Below are 21869 nucleotides of genomic sequence, written 5' to 3' on the forward strand. Positions count from 1 at the left end.
TAAAAGCATTGATCCAGGAGTCAGATTTATCCGTATGTGTATCAGGGACTAAGACTAATCTAGGGTGCCGAGATTCAGACCTGTGCAACCTTTGGAAAGGTAAAAGGTCATCCGTTCTGGTGTGTTTTTTTATAATAATTTGTAAAGGCATTCAGCCAGGAGTCTGATTTTTCGGTATGTGTATCAGGGACTAAGACTGATCTAGGGTGTCGAGTTTCAGACCTCTGCAACCTTGTGAAAGGTCAAAAGTCAGCCGTTCTGTTGTGTTTTTTGTAATACTTCCTAAAGGCATTGAGTCAGGAGTCTGATTTTTCCGTATGTGTATCAGGGACTAAAGCTAAACCCGGGTGCCGCGTTTCAGACCTGTGCAACCTTCGGAAAGGTCAAAGGTCAGCCGTTTGGGTGTGTTTAATGTAATAATTCCTAAAGGCATTAAGCCAGGAGTCAGATTTTTCCGTATGTCTATCAGGGACTAAAGCTAAACCTAGGTGCCGCGTTTCAGACCTGTGCAACCTTCGGAAAGGTCAAAGGTCAGCCGTTTGGGTGTGTTTTTTGTAATAATTCCTAAAGGCATTAAGCCAGGAGTCTGATTTTTCATAATGTTTATAAGGGACTAAGGCTGATCTAGGGTGCCGAGTTTCAGACCTGTGCAACCTTAGGAAAGGTCAAAGGCCAGCCGTTTGGGTGTGTTTTTTGTAATAATTCCTAAAAGCATTGAGCCAGGAGTCAGATTTTTCAGTATGTGTATCAGGGACTAAAACTAATCTAGGGTGCCGAGATTCAGACCCGTGCAACCTTTGGAAAGGTAAAAGGTCATCCGTTCTGGTGTGTTTTTTATAATAATTTGTAAAGGCATTCAGCCAGGAGTCTGATTTTTCCTTATGTGTATCAGGGACCAAGGCTAATCCTGGGTGCCGAGTTTCAGACCTGTGCAACCTTCGGAAAGGTCAAAGGTCAGCCGTTTAAGTGTTTTTTTTGTAATAATTCCTAAAGGCATTAAGCCAGGAGTCTGATTTTTCCTAATGTTTATAAGGGACTAAGGCTGATCTAGGGTGCCGAGTTTCAGACCTGTGCAACCTTAGGAAAGGTCAAAGGCCAGCCGTTTGGGTGTGTTTTTTGTAATAATTCCTAAAAGCATTGAGCCAGGAGTCAGATTTTTCAGTATGTGTATCAGGGACTAAAACTAATCTAGGGTGCCGAGATTCAGACCCGTGCAACCTTTGGAAAGGTAAAAGGTCATCCGTTCTGGTGTGTTTTTTATAATAATTTGTAAAGGCATTCAGCCAGGAGTCTGATTTTTCCTTATGTGTATCAGGGACCAAGACTAATCCTTGGTGCCGAGTTTCAGACCTGTGCAACCTTCGGAAAGGTCAAAGGTCAGCCGTTTAAGTGTGTTTTTTGTAATAATTCCAAAAGGCATTAAGCCAGGAGTCTGATTTTTCCGTATTTGTATCAGGGACTAAGGCTGATCCAGGGTGCCGAGTTTCAGACCCGTGCAACCTTTGGAAAGGTCAAAGGTCAGCCGTTTGGGTGTCTTTTTGTAATAATTCCTAAAGGCATTAGGCCAGGAGTCTGATTTTTCCGTATTTGTATCAGGGACTAAGGCTGATCCAGGGTGCCGAGTTTCAGACCCGTGCAACCTTTGGAAAGGTCAAAGGTCAGCCGTTTGGGTGTCTTTTTGTAATAATTCCTAAAGGCATTAGGCCAGGAGTCAGATTTTTCCGTATGTGTGTCAGGGACTAAAGCTAAACCCGGGTGCCGCGTTTCAGACCTGTGCAACCTTCGGAAAGGTCAAAGGTCAGCCGTTTGGGTGTGTTTTTTATAATAATTCCTAAAGGCATTAAGCCAGGAGTCAGATTTTTCCGAATGTGTATCAGGGACTAAAGCTAAACCCGGGTGCCGCGTTTCAGACCTGTGCAACCTTCGGAAAGGTCAAAGGTCAGCCGTTTGGGTGTGTTTAATGTAATAATTCCTAAAGGCATTAAGCCAGGAGTCTGATTTTTCATAATGTTTATAAGGGACTAAGGCTGATCTAGGGTGCCGAGTTTCAGACCTGTGCAACCTTAGGAAAGGTCAAAGGCCAGCCGTTTGGGTGTGTTTTTTGTAATAATTCCTAAAAGCATTGAGCCAGGAGTCAGATTTTTCAGTATGTGTATCAGGGACTAAAACTAATCTAGGGTGCCGAGATTCAGACCCGTGCAACCTTTGGAAAGGTAAAAGGTCATCCGTTCTGGTGTGTTTTTTATAATAATTTGTAAAGGCATTCAGCCAGGAGTCTGATTTTTCCTTATGTGTATCAGGGACCAAGGCTAATCCTGGGTGCCGAGTTTCAGACCTGTGCAACCTTCGGAAAGGTCAAAGGTCAGCCGTTTAAGTGTTTTTTTTGTAATAATTCCTAAAGGCATTAAGCCAGGAGTCTGATTTTTCCTAATGTTTATAAGGGACTAAGGCTGATCTAGGGTGCCGAGTTTCAGACCTGTGCAACCTTAGGAAAGGTCAAAGGCCAGCCGTTTGGGTGTGTTTTTTGTAATAATTCCTAAAAGCATTGAGCCAGGAGTCAGATTTTTCAGTATGTGTATCAGGGACTAAAACTAATCTAGGGTGCCGAGATTCAGACCCGTGCAACCTTTGGAAAGGTAAAAGGTCATCCGTTCTGGTGTGTTTTTTATAATAATTTGTAAAGGCATTCAGCCAGGAGTCTGATTTTTCCTTATGTGTATCAGGGACCAAGACTAATCCTTGGTGCCGAGTTTCAGACCTGTGCAACCTTCGGAAAGGTCAAAGGTCAGCCGTTTAAGTGTGTTTTTTGTAATAATTCCAAAAGGCATTAAGCCAGGATTCTGATTTTTCCTTATGTGTATCAGGGACTAAGTCTATTCTAGGGTGCCGAGTTTCAGACCTGTGCAACCTTCGGAAAGGTCAATGGCCAGCTGTTTGGTTGTGTTTTTTGTAATAATTCTTAAAAGCATTGATCCAGGAGTCAGATTTATCCGTATGTGTATCAGGGACTAAGACTAATCTAGGGTGCCGAGATTCAGACCTGTGCAACCTTTGGAAAGGTAAAAGGTCATCCGTTCTGGTGTGTTTTTTTATAATAATTTGTAAAGGCATTCAGCCAGGAGTCTGATTTTTCGGTATGTGTATCAGGGACTAAGACTGATCTAGGGTGTCGAGTTTCAGACCTCTGCAACCTTGTGAAAGGTCAAAAGTCAGCCGTTCTGTTGTGTTTTTTGTAATACTTCCTAAAGGCATTGAGTCAGGAGTCTGATTTTTCCGTATGTGTATCAGGGACTAAAGCTAAACCCGGGTGCCGCGTTTCAGACCTGTGCAACCTTCGGAAAGGTCAAAGGTCAGCCGTTTGGGTGTGTTTAATGTAATAATTCCTAAAGGCATTAAGCCAGGAGTCAGATTTTTCCGTATGTCTATCAGGGACTAAAGCTAAACCTAGGTGCCGCGTTTCAGACCTGTGCAACCTTCGGAAAGGTCAAAGGTCAGCCGTTTGGGTGTGTTTTTTGTAATAATTCCTAAAGGCATTAAGCCAGGAGTCTGATTTTTCATAATGTTTATAAGGGACTAAGGCTGATCTAGGGTGCCGAGTTTCAGACCTGTGCAACCTTAGGAAAGGTCAAAGGCCAGCCGTTTGGGTGTGTTTTTTGTAATAATTCCTAAAAGCATTGAGCCAGGAGTCAGATTTTTCAGTATGTGTATCAGGGACTAAAACTAATCTAGGGTGCCGAGATTCAGACCCGTGCAACCTTTGGAAAGGTAAAAGGTCATCCGTTCTGGTGTGTTTTTTATAATAATTTGTAAAGGCATTCAGCCAGGAGTCTGATTTTTCCTTATGTGTATCAGGGACCAAGGCTAATCCTGGGTGCCGAGTTTCAGACCTGTGCAACCTTCGGAAAGGTCAAAGGTCAGCCGTTTAAGTGTTTTTTTTGTAATAATTCCTAAAGGCATTAAGCCAGGAGTCTGATTTTTCCTAATGTTTATAAGGGACTAAGGCTGATCTAGGGTGCCGAGTTTCAGACCTGTGCAACCTTAGGAAAGGTCAAAGGCCAGCCGTTTGGGTGTGTTTTTTGTAATAATTCCTAAAAGCATTGAGCCAGGAGTCAGATTTTTCAGTATGTGTATCAGGGACTAAAACTAATCTAGGGTGCCGAGATTCAGACCCGTGCAACCTTTGGAAAGGTAAAAGGTCATCCGTTCTGGTGTGTTTTTTATAATAATTTGTAAAGGCATTCAGCCAGGAGTCTGATTTTTCCTTATGTGTATCAGGGACCAAGACTAATCCTTGGTGCCGAGTTTCAGACCTGTGCAACCTTCGGAAAGGTCAAAGGTCAGCCGTTTAAGTGTGTTTTTTGTAATAATTCCAAAAGGCATTAAGCCAGGAGTCTGATTTTTCCGTATTTGTATCAGGGACTAAGGCTGATCCAGGGTGCCGAGTTTCAGACCCGTGCAACCTTTGGAAAGGTCAAAGGTCAGCCGTTTGGGTGTCTTTTTGTAATAATTCCTAAAGGCATTAGGCCAGGAGTCTGATTTTTCCGTATTTGTATCAGGGACTAAGGCTGATCCAGGGTGCCGAGTTTCAGACCCGTGCAACCTTTGGAAAGGTCAAAGGTCAGCCGTTTGGGTGTCTTTTTGTAATAATTCCTAAAGGCATTAGGCCAGGAGTCAGATTTTTCCGTATGTGTGTCAGGGACTAAAGCTAAACCCGGGTGCCGCGTTTCAGACCTGTGCAACCTTCGGAAAGGTCAAAGGTCAGCCGTTTGGGTGTGTTTTTTATAATAATTCCTAAAGGCATTAAGCCAGGAGTCAGATTTTTCCGAATGTGTATCAGGGACTAAAGCTAAACCCGGGTGCCGCGTTTCAGACCTGTGCAACCTTCGGAAAGGTCAAAGGTCAGCCGTTTGGGTGTGTTTAATGTAATAATTCCTAAAGGCATTAAGCCAGGAGTCAGATTTTTCCGTATGTCTATCAGGGACTAAAGCTAAACCTAGGTGCCGCGTTTCAGACCTGTGCAACCTTCGGAAAGGTCAAAGGTCAGCCGTTTGGGTGTGTTTTTTGTAATAATTCCTAAAGGCATTAAGCCAGGAGTCTGATTTTTCATAATGTTTATAAGGGACTAAGGCTGATCTAGGGTGCCGAGTTTCAGACCTGTGCAACCTTAGGAAAGGTCAAAGGCCAGCCGTTTGGGTGTGTTTTTTGTAATAATTCCTAAAAGCATTGAGCCAGGAGTCAGATTTTTCAGTATGTGTATCAGGGACTAAAACTAATCTAGGGTGCCGAGATTCAGACCCGTGCAACCTTTGGAAAGGTAAAAGGTCATCCGTTCTGGTGTGTTTTTTATAATAATTTGTAAAGGCATTCAGCCAGGAGTCTGATTTTTCCTTATGTGTATCAGGGACCAAGGCTAATCCTGGGTGCCGAGTTTCAGACCTGTGCAACCTTCGGAAAGGTCAAAGGTCAGCCGTTTAAGTGTTTTTTTTGTAATAATTCCTAAAGGCATTAAGCCAGGAGTCTGATTTTTCCTAATGTTTATAAGGGACTAAGGCTGATCTAGGGTGCCGAGTTTCAGACCTGTGCAACCTTAGGAAAGGTCAAAGGCCAGCCGTTTGGGTGTGTTTTTTGTAATAATTCCTAAAAGCATTGAGCCAGGAGTCAGATTTTTCAGTATGTGTATCAGGGACTAAAACTAATCTAGGGTGCCGAGATTCAGACCCGTGCAACCTTTGGAAAGGTAAAAGGTCATCCGTTCTGGTGTGTTTTTTATAATAATTTGTAAAGGCATTCAGCCAGGAGTCTGATTTTTCCTTATGTGTATCAGGGACCAAGACTAATCCTTGGTGCCAAGTTTCAGACCTGTGCAACCTTCGGAAAGGTCAAAGGTCAGCCGTTTAAGTGTGTTTTTTGTAATAATTCCAAAAGGCATTAAGCCAGGAGTCTGATTTTTCCGTATTTGTATCAGGGACTAAGGCTGATCCAGGGTGCCGAGTTTCAGACCCGTGCAACCTTTGGAAAGGTCAAAGGTCAGCCGTTTGGGTGTCTTTTTGTAATAATTCCTAAAGGCATTAGGCCAGGAGTCAGATTTTTCCGTATGTGTGTCAGGGACTAAAGCTAAACCCGGGTGCCGCGTTTCAGACCTGTGCAACCTTCGGAAAGGTCAAAGGTCAGCCGTTTGGGTGTGTTTTTTATAATAATTCCTAAAGGCATTAAGCCAGGAGTCAGATTTTTCCGAATGTGTATCAGGGACTAAAGCTAAACCCGGGTGCCGCGTTTCAGACCTGTGCAACCTTCGGAAAGGTCAAAGGTCAGCCATTTGGGTGTGTTTTTTGTAATGATTCCTAAAGGCATTAAGCCAGGAGTCAGCTTTTTCCTTATGTGTATCAGGGACCAAGGCTAATCCTGGGTGCCGAGTTTCAGACCTGTGCAACCTTTGGAAAGGTCAAAGGTCAGCCGTTTAAGTGTGTTTTTTGTAATAATTCCAAAAGGCATTAAGCCAGGAGTCAGATTTTTCCGAATGTGTATCAGGGACTAAAGCTAAACCCGGGTGCCGCGTTTCAGACCTGTGCAACCTTCGGAAAGGTCAAAGGTCAGCCATTTGGGTGTGTTTTTTGTAATGATTCCTAAAGGCATTAAGCCAGGAGTCAGCTTTTTCCTTATGTGTATCAGGGACCAAGGCTAATCCTGGGTGCCGAGTTTCAGACCTGTGCAACCTTTGGAAAGGTCAAAGGTCAGCCGTTTAAGTGTGTTTTTTGTAATAATTCCAAAAGGCATTAAGCCAGGAGTCTGATTTTTCCGTATTTGTATCAGGGACTAAGGCTGATCCAGGGTGTTGAGTTTTAGACCTGTGCAACCTTGTGAAAGGTCAAAGGTCAGCCGTTCTGGTGTGTTTTTTGTAATAATTACTAAAGGCATTGAGTCAGGAGTCTGATTTTTCCGTATGTGTATCAGGCACTAAAGCTAATCCCGGGTGCCGAGTTTCAGACCTGTGCAATCTTCGGAAAGGTCAAAGGTCAGCCGTTTAAGTGTGTTTTTTGTAATAATTCCTAAAGGCATTAAGCCAGGAGTCAGATTTTCCAGTATGTCTATCAGGGACTAAATTTAATGCAAGGGTGCCGAGATTCAGACCCGTGCAACCTTTGGAAGGTAAAAGGTCAGCCGTTCTGGTGTGTTTTTTTATAATTATTTGTAAAGGCATTAAGCCAGGGGTCAGATTTTTTCTTATGTGTATCAGGGACTAAGGCTAATCCTGGGTGCCGAGTTTCAGACCTATGCAACATTCGGATAGGTCAAAGGTCAGCCTTTTAAGTGTGTTTTTTGTAATAATTCCTAAAGGCATTAAGCCAGGAGTCAGATTTTTCCGAATGTGTATCAGGGACTAAAGCTAAACCCGGGTGCCGCGTTTCAGACCTGTGCAACCTTCGGAAAGGTCAAAGGTCAGCCGTTTGGGTGTGTTTTTTGTAATAATTCCTAAAGGCATTAAGCCAGGAGTCAGCTTTTTCCTTATGTGTATCAGGGACCAAGGCTAATCCTGGGTGCCGAGTTTCAGACCTGTGCAACCTTTGGAAAGGTCAAAGGTCAGCCGTTTAAGTGTGTTTTTTGTAATAATTCCAAAAGGCATTAAGCCAGGAGTCTGATTTTTCCGTATTTGTATCAGCGACTAAGGCTGATCCAGGGTGTCGAGTTTTAGACCTGTGCAATCTTCGGAAAGGTCAAAGGTCAGCCGTTTAAGTGTATTTTTTGTAATAATTCCTAAAGGCATTAAGCCAGGAGTCAGATTTTCCAGTATGTCTATCAGGGACTAAATTTAATGCAAGGGTGCCGAGATTCAGACCCGTGCAACCTTTGGAAGGTAAAAGGTCAGCCGTTCTGGTGTGTTTTTTTATAATTATTTGTAAAGGCATTAAGCCAGGGGTCAGATTTTTTCTTATGTGTATCAGGGACTAAGGCTAATCCTGGGTGCTGAGTTTCAGACCTATGCAACCTTCGGATAGGTCAAAGGTCAGCCTTTTAAGTGTGTTTTTTGTAATAATTCCTAAAGGCATTAAGCCAGGATTCTGATTTTTCCTTATGTGTATCAGGGACTAAGTCTATTCTAGGGTGCCGAGTTTCAGACCTGTGCAACCTTCGGAAAGGTCAAAGGCCAGCTGTTTGGTTATGTTTTTTGTAATAATTCTTAAAAGCATTGAGCCAGGAGTCAGATTTTTCCGTATGTGTATCAGGGACTAAGACTAATCTAGGGTGCCGAGATTCAGACCTGTGCAACCTTTGGAAAGGTAAAAGGTCAGCCGTTTAAGTGTGTTTTTTGTAATAATTCCTAAAGGCATTAAGCCAGGATTCTGATTTTTCCTTATGTGTATCAGGGACTAAGGCTGATTCTAGGGTGCCGAGTTTCAGACCTGTGCAACCTTCGGAAAGGTCAATGGCCAGCTGTTTGGTTGTGTTTTTTGTAATAATTCTTAAAAGCATTGAGCCAGGAGTCAGATTTTTCCGTATGTGTATCAGGGACTAAGACTAATCTAGGGTGCCGAGATTCAGACCTGTGCAACCTTTGGAAAGGTAAAAGGTCATCCGTTCTGGTGTGTTTTTTTATAATAATTTGTAAAGGCATTCAGCCAGGAGTCTGATTTTTCGGTATGTGTATCAGGGACTAAGACTGATCTAGGGTGTCGAGTTTCAGACCTCTGCAACCTTGTGAAAGGTCAAAAGTCAGCCGTTCTGTTGTGTTTTTTGTAATACTTCCTAAAGGCATTGAGTCAGGAGTCTGATTTTTCCGTATGTGTATCAGGGACTAAAGCTAAACCCGGGTGCCGCGTTTCAGACCTGTGCAACCTTCGGAAAGGTCAAAGGTCAGCCGTTTGGGTGTGTTTAATGTAATAATTCCTAAAGGCATTAAGCCAGGAGTCAGATTTTTCCGTATGTCTATCAGGGACTAAAGCTAAACCTAGGTGCCGCGTTTCAGACCTGTGCAACCTTCGGAAAGGTCAAAGGTCAGCCGTTTGGGTGTGTTTTTTGTAATAATTCCTAAAGGCATTAAGCCAGGAGTCTGATTTTTCATAATGTTTATAAGGGACTAAGGCTGATCTAGGGTGCCGAGTTTCAGACCTGTGCAACCTTAGGAAAGGTCAAAGGCCAGCCGTTTGGGTGTGTTTTTTGTAATAATTCCTAAAGGCATTAAGCCAGGAGTCTGATTTTTCATAATGTTTATAAGGGACTAAGGCTGATCTAGGGTGCCGAGTTTCAGACCTGTGCAACCTTAGGAAAGGTCAAAGGCCAGCCGTTTGGGTGTGTTTTTTGTAATAATTCCTAAAAGCATTGAGCCAGGAGTCAGATTTTTCAGTATGTGTATCAGGGACTAAAACTAATCTAGGGTGCCGAGATTCAGACCCGTGCAACCTTTGGAAAGGTAAAAGGTCATCCGTTCTGGTGTGTTTTTTATAATAATTTGTAAAGGCATTCAGCCAGGAGTCTGATTTTTCCTTATGTGTATCAGGGACCAAGGCTAATCCTGGGTGCCGAGTTTCAGACCTGTGCAACCTTCGGAAAGGTCAAAGGTCAGCCGTTTAAGTGTTTTTTTTGTAATAATTCCTAAAGGCATTAAGCCAGGAGTCTGATTTTTCCTAATGTTTATAAGGGACTAAGGCTGATCTAGGGTGCCGAGTTTCAGACCTGTGCAACCTTAGGAAAGGTCAAAGGCCAGCCGTTTGGGTGTGTTTTTTGTAATAATTCCTAAAAGCATTGAGCCAGGAGTCAGATTTTTCAGTATGTGTATCAGGGACTAAAACTAATCTAGGGTGCCGAGATTCAGACCCGTGCAACCTTTGGAAAGGTAAAAGGTCATCCGTTCTGGTGTGTTTTTTATAATAATTTGTAAAGGCATTCAGCCAGGAGTCTGATTTTTCCTTATGTGTATCAGGGACCAAGACTAATCCTTGGTGCCGAGTTTCAGACCTGTGCAACCTTCGGAAAGGTCAAAGGTCAGCCGTTTAAGTGTGTTTTTTGTAATAATTCCAAAAGGCATTAAGCCAGGAGTCTGATTTTTCCGTATTTGTATCAGGGACTAAGGCTGATCCAGGGTGCCGAGTTTCAGACCCGTGCAACCTTTGGAAAGGTCAAAGGTCAGCCGTTTGGGTGTCTTTTTGTAATAATTCCTAAAGGCATTAGGCCAGGAGTCAGATTTTTCCGTATGTGTGTCAGGGACTAAAGCTAAACCCGGGTGCCGCGTTTCAGACCTGTGCAACCTTCGGAAAGGTCAAAGGTCAGCCGTTTGGGTGTGTTTTTTATAATAATTCCTAAAGGCATTAAGCCAGGAGTCAGATTTTTTCCGAATGTGTATCAGGGACTAAAGCTAAACCCGGGTGCCGCGTTTCAGACCTGTGCAACCTTCGGAAAGGTCAAAGGTCAGCCATTTGGGTGTGTTTTTTGTAATGATTCCTAAAGGCATTAAGCCAGGAGTCAGCTTTTTCCTTATGTGTATCAGGGACCAAGGCTAATCCTGGGTGCCGAGTTTCAGACCTGTGCAACCTTTGGAAAGGTCAAAGGTCAGCCGTTTAAGTGTGTTTTTTGTAATAATTCCAAAAGGCATTAAGCCAGGAGTCAGATTTTTCCGAATGTGTATCAGGGACTAAAGCTAAACCCGGGTGCCGCGTTTCAGACCTGTGCAACCTTCGGAAAGGTCAAAGGTCAGCCATTTGGGTGTGTTTTTTGTAATGATTCCTAAAGGCATTAAGCCAGGAGTCAGCTTTTTCCTTATGTGTATCAGGGACCAAGGCTAATCCTGGGTGCCGAGTTTCAGACCTGTGCAACCTTTGGAAAGGTCAAAGGTCAGCCGTTTAAGTGTGTTTTTTGTAATAATTCCAAAAGGCATTAAGCCAGGAGTCTGATTTTTCCGTATTTGTATCAGGGACTAAGGCTGATCCAGGGTGTTGAGTTTTAGACCTGTGCAACCTTGTGAAAGGTCAAAGGTCAGCCGTTCTGGTGTGTTTTTTGTAATAATTACTAAAGGCATTGAGTCAGGAGTCTGATTTTTCCGTATGTGTATCAGGCACTAAAGCTAATCCCGGGTGCCGAGTTTCAGACCTGTGCAATCTTCGGAAAGGTCAAAGGTCAGCCGTTTAAGTGTGTTTTTTGTAATAATTCCTAAAGGCATTAAGCCAGGAGTCAGATTTTCCAGTATGTCTATCAGGGACTAAATTTAATGCAAGGGTGCCGAGATTCAGACCCGTGCAACCTTTGGAAGGTAAAAGGTCAGCCGTTCTGGTGTGTTTTTTTATAATTATTTGTAAAGGCATTAAGCCAGGGGTCAGATTTTTTCTTATGTGTATCAGGGACTAAGGCTAATCCTGGGTGCCGAGTTTCAGACCTATGCAACCTTCGGATAGGTCAAAGGTCAGCCTTTTAAGTGTGTTTTTTGTAATAATTCCTAAAGGCATTAAGCCAGGATTCTGATTTTTCCTTATGTGTATCAGGGACTAAGTCTATTCTAGGGTGCCGAGTTTCAGACCTGTGCAACCTTCGGAAAGGTCAATGGCCAGCTGTTTGGTTGTGTTTTTTGTAATAATTCTTAAAAGCATTGAGCCAGGAGTCAGATTTTTCCGTATGTGTATCAGGGACTAAGACTAATCTAGGGTGCCGAGATTCAGACCTGTGCAACCTTTGGAAGGTAAAAGGTCAGCCGTTCTGGTGTGTTTTTTTATAATTATTTGTAAAGGCATTAAGCCAGGGGTCAGATTTTTTCTTATGTGTATCAGGGACTAAGGCTAATCCTGGGTGCCGAGTTTCAGACCTATGCAACCTTCGGATAGGTCAAAGGTCAGCCTTTTAAGTGTGTTTTTTGTAATAATTCCTAAAGGCATTAAGCCAGGATTCTGATTTTTCCTTATGTGTATCAGGGACTAAGTCTATTCTAGGGTGCCGAGTTTCAGACCTGTGCAACCTTCGGAAAGGTCAAAGGCCAGCTGTTTGGTTGTGTTTTTTGTAATAATTCTTAAAAGCATTGAGCCAGGAGTCAGATTTTTCCGTATGTGTATCAGGGACTAAGACTAATCTAGGGTGCCGAGATTCAGACCTGTGCAACCTTTGGAAAGGTAAAAGGTCAGCCGTTTAAGTGTGTTTTTTGTAATAATTCCAAAAGGCATTAAGCCAGGAGTCTGATTTTTCCGTATTTGTATCAGGGACTAAGGCTGATCCAGGGTGTTGAGATTCAGACCCGTGCAACCTTTGGAAGGTAAAAGGTCAGCCGTTCTGGTCTGTTTATTTATAATTATTTGTAAAGGCATTAAGCCATGGGTCAGATTTTTTCTTATGTGTATCAGGGACTAAGGCTAATCCTGGGTGCCGAGTTTCAGACCTATGCAACCTTCGGATAGGTCAAAGGTCAGCCTTTTAAGTGTGTTTTTTGTAATAATTCCTAAAGGCATTAAGCCAGGATTCTGATTTTTCCTTATGTGTATCAGGGACTAAGTCTATTCTAGGGTGCCGAGTTTCAGACCTGTGCAACCTTCGGAAAGGTCAAAGGCCAGCTGTTAGGTTGTGTTTTTTGTAATAATTCTTAAAAGCATTGAGCCAGGAGTCAGATTTTTCCGTATGTGTATCAGGGACTAAGACTAATCTAGGGTGCCGAGATTCAGACCTGTGCAACCTTTGGAAAGGTAAAAGGTCATCCGTTCTGGTGTGTTTTTTTATAATAATTTGTAAAGGCATTCAGCCAGGAGTCTGATTTTTCGGTATGTGTATCAGGGACTAAGACTGATCTAGGGTGTTGAGTTTCAGACCTCTGCAACCTTGTGAAAGGTCAAAAGTCAGCCGTTCTGTTGTGTTTTTTGTAATACTTCCTAAAGGCATTGAGTCAGGAGTCTGATTTTTCCGTATGTGTATCAGGGACTAAAGCTAATCCCGGGTGCCGCGTTTCAGACCTGTGCAACCTTCGGAAAGGTCAAAGGTCAGCCGTTTGGGTGTGTTTAATGTAATAATTCCTAAAGGCATTAAGCCAGGAGTCAGATTTTTCCGTATGTCTATCAGGGACTACAGCTAAACCTAGGTGCCGGGTTTCAGACCTGTGCAACCTTCGGAAAGGTCAAAGGTCAGCCGTTTGGGTGTGTTTTTTGTAATAATTCCTAAAGGCATTAAGCCAGGAGTCAGCTTTTTCCTTATGTGTATCAGGGACCAAGGCTAATCCTGGGTGCCGAGTTTCAGACCTGTGCAACCTTCGGAAAGGTCAAAGGTCAGCCGTTTAAGTGTGTTTTTTGTAATAATTCCTAAAGGCATTAAGCCAGGAGTCTGATTTTTCCTAATGTTTATAAGGGACTAAGGCTGATCTAGGGTGCCGAGTTTCAGACCTGTGCAACCTTAGGAAAGGTCAAAGGCCAGCCGTTTGGGTGTGTTTTTTGTAATAATTCCTAAAAGCATTGAGCCAGGAGTCAGATTTTTCAGTATGTGTATCAGGGACTAAAACTAATCTAGGGGGCCGAGATTCAGACCCGTGCAACCTTTGGAAAGGTAAAAGGTCATCCGTTCTGGTGTGTTTTTTATAATAATTTGTAAAGGCATTCAGCCAGGAGTCTGATTTTTCCATATGTGTATCAGGGACTAAGACTGATCTAGGGTGTCGAGTTTCAGACCTGTGCAACCTTGTGAAAGGTCAAAGGTCAGCCGTTTAAGTGTGTTTTTTGTAATAATTCCTAAAGGCATTAAGCCAGGAGTCAGATTTTTCCGAATGTGTATCAGGGACTAAAGCTAAACCCGGGTGCCGCGTTTCAGACCTGTGCAACCTTCGGAAAGGTCAAAGGTCAGCCGTTTGGGTGTGTTTTTAGTAATAATTCCTAAAGGCATTAAGCCAGGAGTCAGCTTTTTCCTTATGTGTATCAGGGACCAAGGCTAATCCTGGGTGTCGAGTTTCAGACCTGTGCAACCTTTGGAAAGGTCAAAGGTCAGCCGTTTAAGTGTGTTTTTTGTAATAATTCCAAAAGGCATTAAGCCAGGAGTCTGATTTTTCCGTATTTGTATCAGGGACTAAGGCTGATCCAGGGTGTCGAGTTTTAGACCTGTGCAACCTTGTGAAAGGTCAAAGGTCAGCCGTTCTGGTGTGTTTTTTGTAATATTTACTAAAGGCATTGAGTCAGTAGTCTGATTTTTCCGTATGTGTATCAGGCACTAAAGTTAAACCCGGGTGCCTAGTTTCAGACCTGTGCAGCCTTCGGATAGGTCAAAGGTCAGCCGTTTAAGTGTGTTTTTTGTAATAATTCCTAAAGGCATTGAGTCGGGAGCATGATTTTTCCGTATGTGTATCAGGGACTAAAGCTAATCCCGGGTGCCGAGTTTCAGAGCTGTGCAATCTTCGGAAAGGTCAAAGGTCAGCCGTTTAAGTGTGTTTTTTGTAATAATTCCTAAAGGCATTAAGCCAGGAGTCAGATTTTTCAGTATGTCTATCAGGGACTAAATTTAATGCAAGGGTGCCGAGATTCAGACCCGTGCAACCATTGGAAGGTAAAAGGTCAGCCGTTCGGGTGTGTTTTTTTATAATTATTTGTAAAGGCATTAAGCCAGGGGTCAGATTTTTTCTTATGTGTATCAGGGACTAAGGCTAATCCTGGGTGCCGAGTTTCAGACCTATGCAACCTTCGGATAGGTCAAAGGTCAGCCTTTTAAGTGTGTTTTTTGTAATAATTCCTAAAGGCATTAAGCCAGGATTCTGATTTTTCCTTATGTGTATCAGGGACTAAGACTGATCTAGGGTGCCGAGTTTCAGACCTGTGCAACCTTCGGAAAGGTCAAAGGCCAGCTGTTTGGTTGTGTTTTTTGTAATAATTCTTAAAAGCATTGAGCCAGGAGTCAGATTTTTCCGTATGTGTATCAGGGACTAAGACTAATCTAGGGTGCCGAGATTCAGACCTGTGCAACCTTTGGAAAGGTAAAAGGTCATCCGTTCTGGTGTGTTTTTTTATAATAATTTGTAAAGGCATTCAGCCAGGAGTCTGATTTTTCGGTATGTGTATCAGGGACTAAGACTGATCTAGGGTGTCGAGTTTCAGACCTGTGCAACCTTGTGAAAGGTCAAAGGTCAGCTGTTATGTTGTGTTTTTTGTAATAATTCCTAAAGGCATTGAGTCAGGAGTCTGATTTTTCCGTATGTGTATCAGGGACTAAAGCTAAACCCGGGTGCCGCGTTTCAGTCCTGTGCAACCTTCGGAAAGGTCAAAGGTCAGCCGTTTGGGTGTGTTTCTTTGTAATAATTCCTAAAGGCATTAAGCCAGGAGTCAGCTTTTTCCTTATGTGTATCAGGGACCAAGACTAATCCTTGGTGCCGAGTTTCAGACCTGTGCAACCTTCGGAAAGGTCAAAGGTCAGCCGTTTAAGTGTGTTTTTTGTAATAATTCCAAAAGGCATTAAGCCAGGAGTCTGATTTTTCCGTATTTGTATCAGGGACTAAGGCTGATCCAGGGTGCCGAGTTTCAGACCCGTGCAACCTTTGGAAAGGTCAAAGGTCAGCCGTTTAAGTGTGTTTTTTGTAATAATTCCTAAAGGCATTAAGCTAGGAGTCAGATTTTTCCGAATGTGTATCAAGGACTAAAGCTAAACCCGGGTGCCGCGTTTCAGACCTGTGCAACCTTCGGAAAGGTCAAAGGTCAGCCGTTTGGGTGTGTTTTTAGTAATAATTCCTAAAGGCATTAAGCCAGGAGTCAGCTTTTTCCTTATGTGTATCAGGGACCAAGGCTAATCCTGGGTGTCGAGTTTCAGACCTGTGCAACCTTTGGAATGGTCAAAGGTCAGCCGTTTAAGTGTGTTTTTTGTAATAATTCCAAAAGGCATTAAGCCAAGAGTCTGATTTTTCCGTATTTGTATCAGGGACTAAGGCTGATCCAGGGTGTCGAGTTTTAGACCTGTGCAACCTTGTGAAAGGTCAAAGGTCAGCCGTTCTGGTGTCTTTTTTGTAAAAATTACTAAAGGCATTGAGTCAGGAGTCTGATTTTTCCATATGTGTATCAGGCACTAAAGTTAAACCCGGGTGCCGAGTTTCAGACCTGTGCAGCCTTCGGATAGGTCAAAGGTCAGCCGTTTAAGTGTGTTTTTTGTAATAATTCCTAAAGGCATTGAGTCGGGAGCCTGATTTTTCCGTATGTGTATCAGGGACTAAAGCTAATCCCGGGTGCCGAGTTTCAGAGCTGTGCAATCTTCGGAAAGGTCAAAGGTCAGCCGTTTAAGTGTGTTTTTTGTAATAATTCCTAAAGGCATTAAGCCAGGAGTCAGATTTTTCAGTATGTCTATCAGGGACTAAATTTAATGCAAGGGTGCCGAGATTCAGACCCGTGCAACCTTTGGAAGGTAAAAGGTCAGCCGTTCGGGTGTGTTTTTTTATAATTATTTGTAAAGGCATTAAGCCAGGGGTCAGATTTTTTCTTATGTGTATCAGGGACTAAGGCTAATCCTGGGTGCCGAGTTTCAGACCTATGCAACCTTCGGATAGGTCAAAGGTCAGCCTTTTAAGTGTGTTTTTTGTAATAATTCCTAAAGGCATTAAGCCAGGATTCTGATTTTTCCTTATGTGTATCAGGGACTAAGGCTGATCTAGGGTGCCGAGTTTCAGACCTGTGCAACCTTCGGAAAGGTCAAAGGCCAGCTGTTTGGTTGTGTTTTTTGTAATAATTCTTAAAAGCATTGAGCCAGGAGTCAGATTTTTCCGTATGTGTATCAGGGACTAAGACTAATCTAGGGTGCCGAGATTCAGACCTGTGCAACCTTTGGAAAGGTAAAAGGTCATCCGTTCTGGTGTGTTTTTTTATAATAATTTGTAAAGGCATTCAGCCAGGAGTCTGATTTTTCGGTATGTGTATCAGGGACTAAGACTGATCTAGGGTGTCGAGTTTCAGACCTGTGCAACCTTGTGAAAGGTCAAAGGTCAGCCGTTATGTTGTGTTTTTTGTAATAATTCCTAAAGGCATTGAGTCAGGAGTCTGATTTTTCCGTATGTGTATCAGGGACTAAAGCTAAACCCGGGTGCCGCGTTTCAGTCCTGTGCAACCTTCGGAAAGGTCAAAGGTCAGCCGTTTGGGTGTGTTTCTTTGTAATAATTCCTAAAGGCATTAAGCCAGGAGTCAGCTTTTTCCTTATGTGTATCAGGGACCAAGACTAATCCTTGGTGCCGAGTTTCAGACCTGTGCAACCTTCGGAAAGGTCAAAGGTCAGCCGTTTAAGTGTGTTTTTTGTAATAATTCCAAAAGGCATTAAGCCAGGAGTCTGATTTTTCCGTATTTGTATCAGGGACTAAGGCTGATCCAGGGTGTTGAGATTCAGACCCGTGCAACCTTTGGAAGGTAAAAGGTCAGCCGTTCTGGTGTGTTTTTTTATAATTATTTGTAAAGGCATTAAGCCAGGGGTCAGATTTTTTCTTATGTGTATCAGGGACTAAGGCTAATCCTGGGTGCCGAGTTTCAGACCTATGCAACCTTCGGATAGGTCAAAGGTCAGCCTTTTAAGTGTGTTTTTTGTAATAATTCCTAAAGGCATTAAGCCAGGATTCTGATTTTTCCTTATGTGTATCAGGGACTAAGTCTATTCTAGGGTGCCGAGTTTCAGACCTGTGCAACCTTCGGAAAGGTCAAAGGCCAGCTGTTTGGTTGTGTTTTTTGTAATAATTCTTAAAAGCATTGAGCCAGGATTCTGATTTTTCCTTATGTGTATCAGGGACTAAGGCTATTCTAGGGTGCCGAGTTTCAGACCTGTGCAACCTTCGGAAAGGTCAAAGGCCAGCTGTTTGGTTGTGTTTTTTGTAATAATTCTTAAAAGCATTGAGCCAGGAGTCAGATTTTTCCGTATGTGTATCAGGGACTAAGACTAATCTAGGGTGCCGAGATTCAGACCTGTGCAACCTTTGGAAAGGTAAAAGGTCATCCGTTCTGGTGTTTTTTTATAATAATTTGTAAAGGCATTCAGCCAGGAGTCTGATTTTTCGGTATGTGTATCAGGGACTAAGACTGATCTAGGGTGTCGAGTTTCAGACCTCTGCAACCTTGTGAAAGGTCAAAAGTCAGCCGTTCTGTTGTGTTTTTTGTAATACTTCCTAAAGGCATTGAGTCAGGAGTCTGATTTTTCCGTATGTGTATCAGGGACTAAAGCTAATCCCGGGTGCCGCATTTCAGACCTGTGCAACCTTCGGAAAGGTCAAAGGTCAGCCGTTTGGGTGTGTTTAATGTAATAATTCCTAAAGGCATTAAGCCAGGAGTCAGATTTTTCCGTATGTCTATCAGGGACTAAAGCTAAACCTAGGTGCCGCGTTTCAGACCTGTGCAACCTTCGGAAAGGTCAAAGGTCAGCCGTTTGGGTGTGTTTTTTGTGATAATTCCTAAAGGCATTAAGCCAGGAGTCAGCTTTTTCCTTATGTGTATCAGGGACCAAGGCTAATCCTGGGTGCCGAGTTTCAGACCTGTGCAACCTTCGGAAAGGTCAAAGGTCAGCCGTTTAAGTGTTTTTTTTGTAATAATTCCTAAAGGCATTAAGCCAGGAGTCTGATTTTTCCTAATGTTTATAAGGGACTAAGGCTGATCTAGGGGGCCGAGTTTCAGACCTGTGCAACCTTAGGAAAGGTCAAAGGCCAGCCGTTTGGGTGTGTTTTTTGTAATAATTCCTAAAAGCATTGAGCCAGGAGTCAGATTTTTCAGTATGTGTATCAGGGACTAAAACTAATCTAGGGTGCCGAGATTCAGACCCGTGCAACCTTTGGAAAGGTAAAAGGTCATCCGTTCTGGTGTGTTTTTTATAATAATTTGTAAAGGCATTCAGCCAGGAGTCTGATTTTTCCATATGTGTATCAGGGACTAAGACTGATCTAGGGTGTCGAGTTTCAGACCTGTGCAACCTTGTGAAAGGTCAAAGGTCAGCCGTTATGTTGTGTTTTTTGAAATAATTCCTAAAGGCATTGAGTCAGGAGTCTGATTTTTCCGTATGTGTATCAGGGACTAAGACTGATCTAGGGTGTCGAGTTTCAGACCTGTGCAACCTTGTGAAAGGTCAAAGGTCAGCCGTTATGTTGTGTTTTTTGAAATAATTCCTAAAGGCATTGAGTCAGGAGTCTGATTTTTCCGTATGTGTATCAGGGACTAAAGCTAAACCCGGGTGCCGCGTTTCAGACCTGTGCAACCTTCGGAAAGGTCAAAGGTCAGCCATTTAAGTGTGTTTTTTGTAATAATTCCTAAAGGCATTAAGCCAGGAGTCAGATTTTTCCGAATGTGTATCAGGGACTAAAGCTAAACCCGGGTGCCGCGTTTCAGACCTGTGCATCTTCGGAAAGGTCAAAGGTCAGCCGTTTGGGTGTGTTTTTAGTAATAATTCCTAAAGGCATTAAGCCAGGAGTCAGCTTTTTCCTTATGTGTATCAGGGACCAAGGCTAATCCTGGGTGTCGAGTTTCAGACCTGTGCAACCTTTGGAAAGGTCAAAGGTCAGCCGTTTAAGTGTGTTTTTTGTAATAATTCCAAAAGGCATTAAGCCAGGAGTCTGATTTTTCCGTATTTGTATCAGGGACTAAGGCTGATCCAGGGTGTCGAGTTTTAGACCTGTGCAACCTTGTGAAAGGTCAAAGGTCAGCCGTTCTGGTGTGTTTTTTGTAATATTTACTAAAGGCATTGAGTCAGGAGTCTGATTTTTCCGTATGTGTATCAGGCACTAAAGTTAAACCCGGGTGCCGAGTTTCAGACCTGTGCAGCCTTCGGATAGGTCAAAGGTCAGCCGTTTAAGTGTGTTTTTTGTAATAATTCCTAAAGGCATTGAGTCGGGAGCCTGATTTTTCCGTATGTGTATCAGGGACTAAAGCTAATCCCGGGTGCCGAGTTTCAGAGCTGTGCAATCTTCGGAAAGGTCAAAGGTCAGCCGTTTAAGTGTGTTTTTTGTAATAATTCCAAAAGGCATTAAGCCAGGAGTCTGATTTTTCCGTATTTGTATCAGGGACTAAGGCTGATCCAGGGTGTCGAGTTTTAGACCTGTGCAACCTTGTGAAAGGTCAAAGGTCAGCCGTTCTGGTGTGTTTTTTGTAATATTTACTAAAGGCATTGAGTCAGGAGTCTGATTTTTCCGTATGTGTATCAGGCACTAAAGTTAAACCCGGGTGCCGAGTTTCAGACCTGTGCAGCCTTCGGATAGGTCAAAGGTCAGCCGTTTAAGTGTGTTTTTTGTAATAATTCCTAAAGGCATTGAGTCGGGAGCCTGATTTTTCCGTATGTGTATCAGGGACTAAAGCTAATCCCGGGTGCCGAGTTTCAGAGCTGTGCAATCTTCGGAAAGGTCAAAGGTCAGCCGTTTAAGTGTGTTTTTTGTAATAATTCCTAAAGGCATTAAGCCAGGAGTCAGATTTTTCAGTATGTCTATCAGGGACTAAATTTAATGCAAGGGTGCCGAGATTCAGACCCGTGCAACCATTGGAAGGTAAAAGGTCAGCCGTTCGGGTGTGTTTTTTTATAATTATTTGTAAAGGCATTAAGCCAGGGGTCAGATTTTTTCTTATGTGTATCAGGGATTAAGGCTAATCCTGGGTGCCGAGTTTCAGACCTATGCAACCTTCGGATAGGTCAAAGGTCAGCCTTTTAAGTGTGTTTTTTGTAATAATTCCTAAAGGCATTAAGCCAGGATTCTGATTTTTCCTTATGTGTATCAGGGACTAAGGCTGATCTAGGGTGCCGAGTTTCAGACCTGTGCAACCTTCGAAAAAGGTCAAAGGCCAGCTGTTTGGTTGTGTTTTTTGTAATAATTCTTAAAAGCATTGAGCCAGGAGTCAGATTTTTCCGTATGTGTATCAGGGACTAAGACTAATCTAGGGTGCCGAGATTCAGACCTGTGCAACCTTTGGAAAGGTAAAAGGTCATCCGTTCTGGTGTGTTTTTTTATAATAATTTGTAAAGGCATTCAGCCAGGAGTCTGATTTTTCGGTATGTGTATCAGGGACTAAGACTGATCTAGGGTGTCGAGTTTCAGACCTGTGCAACCTTGTGAAAGGTCAAAGGTCAGCCGTTATGTTGTGTTTTTTGTAATAATTCCTAAAGGCATTGAGTCAGGAGTCTGATTTTTCCGTATGTGTATCAGGGACTAAAGCTAAACCCGGGTGCCGCGTTTCAGACCTGTGCAACCTTCGGAAAGGTCAAAGGTCAGCCGTTTAAGTGTGTTTTTTGTAATAATTCCTAAAGGCATTAAGCCAGGAGTCAGCTTTTTCCTTATGTGTATCAGGGACCAAGGCTAATCCTGGGTGTCGAGTTTCAGACCTGTGCAACCTTTGGAAAGATCAAAGGTCAGCCGTTTAAGTGTGTTTTTTGTAATAATTCCAAAAGGCATTAAGCCAAGAGTCTGATTTTTCCGTATTTGTATCAGGGACTAAGGCTGATCCAGGGTGTCGAGTTTTAGACCTGTGCAACCTTGTCAAAGGTCAAAGGTCAGCCGTTCTGGTGTGTTTTTTGTAAAAATTACTAAAGGCATTGAGTCAGGAGTCTGATTTTTCCATATGTGTATCAGGCACTAAAGTTAAACCCGGGTGCCGAGTTTCAGACCTGTGCAGCCTTCGGATAGGTCAAAGGTCAGCCGTTTAAGTGTGTTTTTTGTAATAATTCCTAAAGGCATTGAGTCGGGAGCCTGATTTTTCCGTATGTGTATCAGGGACTAAAGCTAATCCCGGGTGCCGAGTTTCAGAGCTGTGCAATCTTCGGAAAGGTCAAAGGTCAGCCGTTTAAGTGTGTTTTTTGTAATAATTCCTAAAGGCATTAAGCCAGGAGTCAGATTTTTCAGTATGTCTATCAGGGACTAAATTTAATGCAAGGGTGCCGAGATTCAGACCCGTGCAACCTTTGGAAGGTAAAAGGTCAGCCGTTCGGGTGTGTTTTTTTATAATTATTTGTAA

The sequence above is a fragment of the Solea solea genome, chromosome 2, assembly GCF_958295425.1.
Source record: "Solea solea chromosome 2, fSolSol10.1, whole genome shotgun sequence".
Classification (NCBI taxonomy): Eukaryota; Metazoa; Chordata; class Actinopteri; order Pleuronectiformes; family Soleidae; genus Solea; species Solea solea.